Genomic DNA, 12127 nt, shown 5'->3' with positions numbered 1-12127 from the left:
CTGGAAGTAGATTCATTTGCACCGCGTAATGCATCCTTGCAATTGAAATGTCAGTAAGAAAAGGAAGCACAGCTCACATCAGCTGAGCACGGAGCGTCTGAACGACGTCAATAGTCGGTTAATGTGACAGCCAGAGGTAATGTTTGAGTCACGTGGTTTTGCTGCTCTTGGGTTGGTAGGAAATAGGGTTTGTTCTCGTGACGAAAGTATTTTGTTTTTGACCCCCACGGCTCCTTTCTCCATCGGTCCCCATCGGATCATGTCAATTGCCGATACGCCAGGAATTTCTTTTACTCCTTGTGGCGGGAAGTGAGCGGAAAACAATAACTTTGAGGCTCTGACTTTCTAAAGGGACAAACCTGGCCCCCAGGTATTTGTAGCCATTTGAAACAAAGATTGCCTTAAGGAATGAAGGCAGCCCGTTGTTAAAATCCGATCTTATCAGTTCTCGTGCTGGAATTGTACATTCAAACTCCCATAGCTGTAAGATTTCTGAATATGGTGCGGGACAGAATTGAAGGAGAAACGCATTGTCTCTTTTCCGTAATTCATCATACATCTGCGTACAGCTCCTGGGAGCATTGCCTATGGAGCTGGTTCATACCCTCACACCTAGGGCGAGGGATAGGACAGGTTCTAGATAACAGGAAGGGAGCGAAAGCTGGGCATGAAACTCTGCCCTCTCAGCTTTTACACAAATTAGCCAAGAATGTGATGCAGGAAAATAAAACAAATGCAGGACGATATCAGTTTATCTTTTCCCTTTTAACTTTGATCTCCAGCAAAGACAGAGCTGATGCGACGTGCCAAAAAAACTTTTTCACGCAGCGAGCAGTGAATGTTTAGGGTTCACTGCCAGGAAGTGTGGTAGAGGCAGGTTCGATTGAGGCGATGAAGACGGCATTGGGTGAATTTTTAAATGGAAACAATGTGCAGGATCATGGGGAAAAGGCAGCAGATTGTCACTAAGTTCAAATGCTCAGAGATCGGTTGTAGACACGATGGGCCTAATGCCCTCCTTATACACCGTAACATTTCTGTTATTCTGTGATATCAGATATCAGCGTGTGTCTGCTGTTTAGATCTTACACTGTTTTCTCTATCTTCCAGACCAGGAGTTCAGCTGCTCTGCCCATTGCCTGATATTGGACTGAATGCCTTCGATATGATGAAGGCATCCGAGTGATGATTGTTGTCCGATGTATTTGAGGCATGAGTTCTCAATTCAGAGACAATAAGCAGATAAATATTTTTTTATTTATCGCCCAGGGCCTGATCCAAAGAAGAAACATTCATTTCAGCTGCTCTCTGCTGCCTGTTCTGAGGAATGATCAGGTGTCGGTGGACAGGGTGTGAGAAATTGCTTCTGTGTTCAATCGCTAGTCTGCACTTTCTCCTTAAGGGAGCTCTGTTGTAACGGCACTTGGCTCATATTCGGGTCAGAAATAAAGGGTTTGCATCGTCACATTAAGGACTAGAATGAGGGAGTGTATACGATTGTAGATAAAGTGAGGGGTCAGGGGAAAAGACGAGACCTTCAAGCATGCAAAGAGCATCGATGGAGATTAGATGATCTAAGGCGCTACTGATGAATTTGCGAAGTTGATTTATACTTGAAATGGAATTTGAAAATGTCTGGTAATATACTTGTGCTGGTGCACCACGTGTGTTTCCCTTGACTGCTTTGTTCTTTTGCCCCGTCAATAAGGGTCTGGTTACTCTCACTCTGGAGGTTGAATCACTTGTGCTGTTCCTCTTTACCGCTGTGAGAACTAATTGGAATTCCCAATGTGGGTCTCTTTCCCGGTAATTTTCAGCTATAGTAACTCCAATCTGCTATCTTTAATCACCTCTGCCGGCACATCAACCATCCGTGTTTATATTGAGCATAAAAAGGCGGAATGATGGTAAGTCCAAACATTTTAAAAGCTGCCCATCTGTTAATTTGGACAAAGGCAATAGCATTAACATAACTGTGCGATAAATAGACCTGCCAGTTTTGTCTGCTGTGATCTCGGGATCAAACCCGTCACTCAACAAAGCTGGTGATACTGAAAAAGCAGTGGTGATTGGACAGGTTGTCTTCGGATATGGTTCCTTTCGATGTCTATCTGGCCGATCGGATTCTGCAGTTTGTTTGATTTCCCCGGCCGCTCCTGGGAACAGTTGGGTGACAGTTTGATCCGAGGTTATTGTGGTTTCCTCTGGCTGTGTGTGTCTGAGCGGCTGACAGCGCCGCTTCGCATTGTAGCTTCATGTACCCGCGATTCTACACAAACCCCAACAGACAGGAGCTCCAACTAACAGTGCAAAGGCAGTTTTTTGTACAGGGGTGTGACTGATTTACATCACTGTGAGCCTGAAAGCGCAGTAATAGACGGCAGCGTCAGTCAGCTGCAGACCCGAGATGGTTAGACTGGTTAATTTGGTGGATATTTGGAGCTCTACAGAGAACCGACTTTTCGCAAATTCTGCTTTGTCTTCATTGCTATTAGTATCCTTGAACAGTACAAACTGAGGCTGTGTGTCTGGGTGTTTTCGGTACCAGTACAAAGTATAGCCGCTCCTTGCAGTATCATAGTTACAGTTTAAAGTCACCTCTCCTCCTTCTGTCTTAACATCCGATGAGAGTGGCTGGGTGACAGAATCTCCATGAGTCACGTCTGGAAAAAAACATATTAAAACAGAAAAATTAAGACCGACAGTTGTTTGAAATCTGATTGAAGCCATGCCTGGGAAATGAGATAACAGATGAAATGTATTCCCTTCAGGATCACCTGTCAGAATTGCTGCCCACACAACCCAGATGCTGAATAGCCACATTGTCGCTGTCCGCCCTGTCAAAGAGCTGCTCGATATTTGAAGACACCCTTTCTAATCCCCGCCCTCAATAACCCGTTGTCGTGTCTCAGGATGTTTACACCTCACTTCCTGTGTCCCCTGTTGTGTGGCGAGATCGGCAGGTTTTGAGAGAGCGGAGAGTAACTACAATTGCCCTGACCTGGGCTGCACTCACTATCCTTGCACAGGGAATAGATCCGGGTTTACAGAGCAGGATTAGGGAAGATACCCTTCCTGAGCCGATGCTGTCCAACTGGACGTGATCGAGATGTTAATGGAACACAAAAAATGTTCCAGGCTTTCCGATGATGCAGAGTTATGTTGGAGAGTAAGCGATAATGAGGCTGCGAAGGATATGGGGTGGTCAATTGTCTTTGCAAGAAAGTGGCAAAGAGGAACATATTTCGAAGTGAAAAGGTTATTTTCCATGCCAAGAAGAATGGGGAAAATTAATTACTGCTTATTGTTTTGAAATGGTGGAATATATTACATGCTGTTATAATATGTTTTAACTCAATTTTCCGGGGCCCCCTCTCTCTATGCTTCCTCAGAGTTCCTCTCTCTCTCTCTCACACACACACATACATAGACACAAACACACACACACACCTTTAGCAATCTACCCTCTGCTGGGCACTGTCATGAGCACACACACACACAGACACACAGGCACACGCAAACACGCACACACACACACACACACCTTTAGTAATCTGCTCTCTGCTAGACGCTGCCAGAGTCACAAACACGCCTTCACATTTCTGATACCTTATTAGCGAAGACTGAGGCGCTGGAATAGTGGTGTTGTAACTGCACCAGTGATTTAACGACACAATATAATGTCCAGGATTCGAATACCACCTTGGCCAATAATGCAATTTGTATGCAATAACTCGCTTGAATTATCTGCGGGAGGAAGCCGTTGTCAATTGTTACGAAAAACCGCCTGGTTCATAAATGGTCTATCCTGCAGGTGACACTTGACCCACGGCTATTTAGAAATGAGAATGGCAATTCACTCTCTCTTGATATGTCTCTGTAACCAGCAGCCAGTTTAACTAACAGCTTTTATGCACCCATCCAAAGAATTTTGAGGTACAATAACAGATAATTATGGCCATACGCTGCCGTCAGGAAGCGTCGGTGGAGAGCGAATCGCAAATGAGGTTTCATGTCCGTGACATTTCATCTGAGCTCAGTTTGAGGAGTTGCAGATTTCTGGTGAAAGGTCACAGACTGGGACCTTCACTCTGTTTCTCGTTGTATTTCCAGCATTTTCTGTTTGTGCGTCGAATTTGGTTCCCTTTCTGCTGCTTGACTCAAGAGAGGAGTGGGGAATGTCACTCGCAGGACAACCACAGGCGCATTCTTTTAGATAACGATTTGGTTACAATTTGGGACGAGAGTAAATTTGCCCAGATTGTGGGCACTTTAGTTTAAGCACAGATTTTACTGTATAATTATACTAATGAAGTGAGAGACCTTGTCGTACAAGTACACAGGTCCTTGAAGGCAGCAGTTCAAGTAGACAAGGTTGTAAAGAAGGCATATGGAATGCTTTCCTTCATTGGCAGAGGTATAGAATATAAAAGTAAGGTTATATTGTTGAAATTCTATAAAACACTGGTGAGGCCACAAGTGGAGTATTGTGTACAGTTTTGGTCACCACATTACAGGAAGGACGTAATAGCTCTGGAGAGAGTGCAGTGGAGGTTCAGAAGAATGTTGCCATGGTTAGAAAAGAGTAGCTACGAGGAGAGATTGGATAGGTTGGGGTTATTTTCCTCAGATCAAAGGAGGCTGAGAGGTGACTTGATTGAGGTGTACAAAATTATGAGAGGAACAGATAGAGTGGACAGGATAAAATTGTTTCCCTTGATGGAGAATTCTAGAACCAGGGGACATTGATTCAAGATGTGGCAGAAGGTGCAGGGGGGTCATGGGAAAGACCTTTTTTACGCAGAGGGTAGTGGGTGTCTGGAATTCGCTGCCCAAGTCGGTAGTCGAGGCAGGAACATTAAACCCTTTTAAAAAGAACCTGGATCTGCACCTAAAGTGCTCTAAGCTGCAGGGCAATGGGCCGGGTGCAGGAAGGTGGGATTAGAATGGGTGTCCTCGGGCTGGCATGGACAAGATGATCCGAATGGCGTCCTTCTGTGCTGTAACTTTTCTATGGTTCTAAGGGTTCTAATGCTCTTTATGAATCATCACACAACGGCATAAAATAAACACTCGGGATCTCCCTCGGTTCCCTCGGACACAATCAGACAATGAAGCTCCGCACATAGCAAAGACTGCACTGACTAACTGCCCCCTCAGTCCGACACTCTCTGTTGTGACAGTCAGCATCTCTGATGAAAGACCCTCGCTAATGGGATTCACTAGACAACCCGCGGCAGGCCTGCCTGTCTCTCCTGTTAGCTTTTCAAGCTCAGAGCCGCCTGGCTGGCATTCTGTTGTCAGAGGGATTGCTGCCGATCTTCCGGAACTGTAACCAGGAACGAGGTTTTTGTACAGTTTTTGAACTGCGTTTTGTCTCAGTGTGGGGCTCAGCCGCACAGTAATAAACCGCGGCATCAGCGTTCCCCGTGTCTACAATCAGCAATTGACCGCGTTTCTCCGACTTGGAAAGACTCAGTTCAAATCGCCCGCTTCTCTCTTTGCCATTCGATGCTCGCTTTATAATCCACTCCAGTCCCTGACCGGATTCCTGTCTGTACCAATGCATCGTGTAAAATCCGGACACCTCGTATCTGCAATCTATCTGCACCCAATCCCCACTCTGGACTGTTTTCGAAGCGGGAGATTGAAGCACACGGTCCGAAAGACATCGACCTGGAAAAATATTCAGGGTATGAAACACTGGATCAACGAGGTTAATAATGAAAAACTCACTCTGGGTTATTGGGTACCTGTCCTGTACTTACCTGTTCGCATCGCCAGAATGACGGATAACAACTTTAACTGTGCAACGCAACACATGTTTGCTTTGAGATTGTCAATACAAAAACGGGACACCGCTCACAACAGATGATTATTTTTGGTGTAATTGTTAAAATATTGCTTCCTCCCCGGCGGGGAATTGAACCCCGGTCTCCCGCGTGACAGGCGGGGATACTGACCACTATACTACCGAGGAACCGATACCTCGCAACGGAAGAAGTGAACAGATTAAAATGTTGGCTAATTAAAGTCAATGATGGATAGCCAATGTCTCGGGCACGTGTTCACTTTCCCCGCTCCTCATTGGCTGGAAATTGATATTGTTCACCGGATACAAGAGGGTGGTTTGTTGGTTCGCTGCTCATTTCCCCCGCGGTTCACGTCTGAACCTATCAGTTTCCCTGAAGACCAGCAGCTTCTTCTGGTCCGGGTGGTGGGAAGTGAGGGGAAGCACATTTCTTGATGAGAGTCACTTTCGAAAGCGTCCAACCTGACACTGGGTGTTCAAATCCAGTGGAAAACATTCCTTACAGAATGAGTGATCTCCCGAGGGACTGTACCTCAATAAACAGTTAACACCAACAGGACAGCCCAAGGAGCCATTTCCTTGCAGAATGCGTGGCGCTTCTGGACTTGTGCCTCGCAAAGCAATTAACACACTCACCATGGTCTATGTACCCCTTCCCCTGGAGGATGGGCGGGCTCGAAGATACTCTGCCTACCAAGGGGGCCAAAACATTCAGGGGAATCTGGTTATCCTTTCGTTATAGGATGGGCGAAGCCTGTGGAAATGAACCCCCATAACAGTACCTGTGTAGGGACTGGCTGATGGGAGCCCGCAACGGGTATTGTGTGGGCGCGCTCGGTCTCGGCCCCACCATGTGTCACTGCACACCAAACATTCCAACGTCTGATGCAGCGATGCTTTCAATACTGAGAATGTCATAACTTCTCGCAGATATGATGGATTTCGGGCCACGGTTTCTGTAGCAGTGTTTAGCCTCGGCACCGCTGGTGTTTACATTGCATTGAGTTTCAATCAGTTAGGATAATCCCGATTGCAATCGATGATGCCATTTTCTGCCGGGCCTGAACGCAAGTGTCTCTGACATATAACCGCAGATTCAGGTCACACTGCCATGCTGAAATCCAATTGACACTGACAGGCACTCTGATTGCATTTCGTCTCATTTCAGGACCCAATGCAGTCATGCTTTCTGCGACCTTGCACAGAATTGTGATGTGTTGAGACAGATCCTTGTTCGAGGATCCTCACGGAGCCGGAGTCTGCTCTGCCTCAGCCCTGATCGAAGAGGGCCTCCTGTCTCTGAGGAGGCATTAAGTTGTTCATTGGGGCAGAGGCTATGGCGTTTGCCTTGAAACCCAGGTTTCTGAAGGAGCGAGATCCATCTTCTGAGATGGAGCAGGAACACATCAGATGCTTTCACGGTGCCTTTCCTCTCCATTCAAATAGAGCCACAAAATAAGAAAGAGCCACATTTGAATCAGAAGGGAAGGTGGGGGCGGAGGGGTTTGAGGGTTGCTGTTGTAGCAGAGGCGTGGTAGAGATTGTGCGGGCTCCACAGCATTAATTACTCTGTCTTTGTCCCCGCCCCCACCCCTCAGAAAGGATTGTGGAAGCATTGACATAATGCATGTCAGATCAGTGAAAGTGACTGAACTCTCTACTTCTTTTCCCAGTGACTGGAGAGTGGGACAGCGACTGCAGTTTCCCTGCAGACTGGTCAATGCCGACCGCTGAGTCCGAGTGGATTCCAGGAGCGAAATGGAATTTTGAAGCACAGATTGTATGACAGGCAATTCCAAGGCTGGTCAGCGGGTGAGGCCGGCTCTAGGCAAGGAGCAGGGCGATTTCTCGGCTTCATCTGCCACCTAGTTGGGGAAATCAAAATTTCACCCCGGCAATTTCTCCTTTCATTCAGCGGGCCAGAGTTACTCTTCAAAGCCGCTTACTCGCTACGGCTTTGGTGGCAATTCGGCAGTCGCATGCAGCACAAGACAGAGAGCAGTGAACAGGTCAGATTTCGAGGAGGCCTCCCAGCTAAAAGAATAGATACAGCATCAGTGACAGTACCCGCTCCCATTGGGAGCAGCGTTCAATTCTTGTCCCTGCACATTCCAGATAGTATTTTCCACCATTTCTAAGCTTTTATCTGTTGTATCAATTACTGTCTTCCACGCATCTTACTAAGGTGATAGTAATAAATGAACTAAGTCACTAAAGCTATCAGTAATTATGCCATTCCCATTAGTGAGTCTGCCCCCTGTGATCCAGTTTATTTTAGGTAAAATATTCTTTATTCATAATATATTTGAAAAAAACATTACAAAGTATTTCAAAATGGCCATTAGAAAAAGTGAATTCATGTTCCAGTTTTCCACATAGATCTTGAGGTGCTTCAATGCAGTCAATGAATAATAAAAGCATATCAACATGGCCTTTACAGACAGTCAGGCAGCGCAATTGTATTTAAGTTATCTACATAACGGTTGCAGCCTGAGATGCTTCAATGCAATTGTAACACATGTCGTATTCACTGCATGCAGTTCCTTCTCTGTCGCTGGGCCAAAATCCTGGAACTCCCTACCGAACAGCACTGTGGTGGAACCTGCACCACATGGACTGCAGCTGTTCAAGAAGATAGCTCACCAAAAACTTCTCACGGGGCAATTATGCAGAGGCCGAAAATGCTGGCCTAGCCAGCGAAATACATATCCCATGAATGAATAACAAATAAATTGTGAACATGTCTTCCAGGAGCCTGTAGCAAACTTCACACAGAGAATTCCAGCCTGTACCCACTCGAGGGCTCCCTCACACCAATGAGGAGGTGAAAGAATTCATGCTCCACGGTGAGTTCCAAGGAGACCTGCCTGGTATATCAGAAAGCAGCACAAAACTGAGTTGTGAGATGCTGAAGGTTTTTCACGCTTGTTAGATCTCGGAATGCCTTCCTTTGAACACAGTCTTCTCTCTTTTATCCATATTTTCCTCTTTGAATGCAGGTGACAATCAGTTCTGGATTTACAGTGATTTATTGCCAATCACAATATAAACCAAAGCAGAATTTCAGAAATGCAACTATATCTTTTCTTACCTTTTGCTGTCAGTTGTTTGCTGGTGTCTGCTTCCCTTGTCCTTCTAGATGGTAGAGGCCATATATTCGGAAGGTTCTGTCGAAGGAACATTGGTGAATTCCTGCAGTGCATCTTGTGCATGGCACACACTGCTGCTACTGTGCGTCAGTGATGGGGGGAGTGAATGTTTGTTGATGTGGTGCCAATTAAGCAGGATGCTTTGTCCTGGATGGTTTCAAGCTTCTTGAGTGTTTTGGAAGATGTACTCATCCAGGCAAGTGGTGAGTATTCCATCAAACTCCTGATTTGTACCTTGTAGATGGTGGATAGGTTTGGGGAGTAGGGGAGTGGGTTACTCATCGCAGGATTCCTAGCTTCTGACCTGCTCTTGTAGCCACAGTATTTATATGGCTAGTGCAGGCCAGCCCTGTGATGATTGAGCCAAGCATAGATCGCCCTCGTTTGTATTCTGTTTGCGGATATGTCCCTCATTCTCCATTAACCTTGATTTACTGGTGATAATGAACAACCAGTGAGGATTGGACTTCAGGTATCATTCTGTTCCATGTCCGTCTGCCCGATCGGATTATGCAGCTTGTTTGATTTTCCCTGCCGCTCCTGGGAACAGTTGGGTGACAGTTTGATCCGAGGTTAATTTAGTTTCCTCTCGCTGTATGTGTCTGAGCGGCTGACAGCGCCGCTTCGCATTGTCGCTTCACATACTCCCGATTCTACACAAACCCCAGCAGACAGGAGCTCCCACTAACAGTGCAAAGGCAGCTTTTGTATAGGGGTGAGACTGATTTACATCTCTGTGGACCCCAGAGGGCGCAGTAATAGACGACAGCGTCAGTCAGCTGCAGAGCCGAGATGGTTAGCCTGGTGAATTTAGTGGAGATCTGGAGCTCTACAGAGAAACGAATTTTCGAAAATTCTGCTTTACCTTCATAGCTTTTAGTACCCTTGAAGAGTACAAACCGGGGTTGTGTGCCTGGGTGTTGCCAGTACCAGTATAGCTTATGATTGCCCCTTGTGGTATCATCGTTGCAGTTTAAAGTCACCTTTTCTCTTTCTGTCTTAACATCTGATGAGAGTGGCTGAGTGACAGAATCTCCATGAGTCCCGTCTGAAAAAAAAATATTAGAACAGAAAAGTTAAGACCGACAGTTTATTGAAATCTGATTGAAGCCATGCCTGGGAAATGAGATATAAGATGAAATGTATTCCCTTCACGGTTACCTGTTAGAATTGCTGCCCACAGAAACCAGGTGCTGAGTAGCCTCATTTTCGCTGTATACCCTGTCAAAGAGCTGCTCGATATTTGAACACACACTTTCTAATCTCCGCCCTCAATAATCTGTTGTCGTGTCTCAGGATGTTTATACCTCCCTTCCTGTGCCCCCTGTTGTGTGGCGAGACCAGCAGGATTTGAGAGAGCGGAGAGTAACGACAAGTGCCCTGCACTCACTATCCTTACAGAGGGAATGGATCCGGATTTACAGAGCAGGATTGGGGAAGAAATCCTTCCTGACCCGCTGCTGTCCAACTGGACGTTATCAAAATGGAGAAGGAACAGATAAAATGTTCCAAGCTTTCCGATGATGCAGAGTTATGTTGGAGAGTAAGCGATAATGAGCCTGCAAAGGATATGGATGGTAAATTGTCTTTGCAAGAAAGTGGTAAAGAGGAACATATTACCAAGAAGAATAGAGGAAATGAATAAATGAAATGAATTTTTTTGAAATGGTGGAATTTATTACATGTTGTTGTGACATGTTTTAACTCAATTTTCCGGGGCTCCCTCTCCCTCTGCTTCCTCAAGAGTTCCTCTCTCTCTCTCGCACACACAAATACATACACACAACACACACAGACACACACCACACACACACAAGACACAGACACATAGACACACACACACACACGCACACACGCACACACACATACCTTCAGCAATCTACCCTCTGCTGGACACTGTCAAAATCACACACACACACACACACATACACACACACACAGACACACCTTTAGCAATCAACCCTCTTCTGGACACTGTCATAATCACACACAGACACACACATACAGGCGCAGATACACATGCACACACGCACACATGCATACACACACACACACATGCACACTCACCTTTTGCAACCAACCCTCTGTTAGACACTGGCAGAATCATACACAGATGCGCAATGGCCTTTAGCAATCTACCCTCTGCTGGACACTGTCATATACACACACACACGCACACACACACAAACACACACACACACACACACACATTTTGCAACCAACCCTCTGTTGGACACTGCCAGAAGCACATACGGATGCGCACATGCCTTTAGCATTCTGTCCTCGGCTGAACACTGTCAAAATCACACACACACACACACACACACACGTTTAGCTATCAACACTCCGCTGGACACTGCCGGATCCTCTCTCTCACGCACACACACACAGACACACACACACACTCATTCACACACACACACCTTAAGCAATCTACCCTCTGCTGTGCAGTGTCCTAAACACACACAAACACCTTTAGCAGTCAACCCCCTGCTGGACACTGTCATTATCACATAAACACACAAACACACACACACACACACACAAACACATACACACACCTTTAGCAATCTACCCTCTGCTGGACACTGTCATAATCACATAAACACACACACACACAAACACACACACACACACACACGCACGCACACACGCACACACACCTTTAGCAATCTACCCTTTTCTGGACACTGCCGGAGTCACATACACGCCTTCACCTTTCTGATCTCTTTTCAGCGAAGGCTGAGGCGCTGGCATAGGGGTATTGTACCTGCACTGGCAATTTAACGATCCAATATATTATTCCGGGATCGAATCCCACCACGTCAAATAATGCAATTTGAATGCAATAACTTGCTTGAATTATCTGCAGGAGAAAACCGTTGTCGATTTTTATGAAAACCCATGTGGCTCCAGCAGGTGACACTAGGCCCACAGCCACTTAGAAATGAGAATGGATATTCACTCTCTCTCTTGGTATGTCTCTGTCACCAGCAGCGAGTCTAATTATCAGCTTTTATGCTCCCATCCAAAGGATTTTGAGGTACAATAACAGATAGTTATTGCCATACTCGGCAGATCAGGAAGGATCGGTGCAGAGCGAATCAGATATAAGGTTTCATGTCTGTGACATTTCATCTGAGCTCAGTTTGACCAGTTGCAGACT

The 12127-nt window shown here is 46.0% G+C and overlaps 1 protein-coding gene and 1 non-coding gene across 2 annotated transcripts in view; both read right to left on the bottom strand.

Moving 5' to 3' along the window:
* Positions 1-12127, bottom strand: part of LOC144697848 (uncharacterized) — a 682240-nt gene that overhangs the window by 138777 nt on the left and 531336 nt on the right. The gene's annotated exons all lie outside the window — the stretch shown is intronic.
* On the bottom strand, positions 5909-5980 carry trnad-guc (transfer RNA aspartic acid (anticodon GUC)). Its single transcript has one exon. It is a non-coding gene; the product is annotated as a tRNA-Asp (tRNA).

The sequence above is a fragment of the Cetorhinus maximus genome, chromosome 23, assembly GCF_964194155.1.
Source record: "Cetorhinus maximus chromosome 23, sCetMax3.hap1.1, whole genome shotgun sequence".
Classification (NCBI taxonomy): Eukaryota; Metazoa; Chordata; class Chondrichthyes; order Lamniformes; family Cetorhinidae; genus Cetorhinus; species Cetorhinus maximus.
This window is presented reverse-complemented; position numbering and strand designations above follow the sequence as displayed.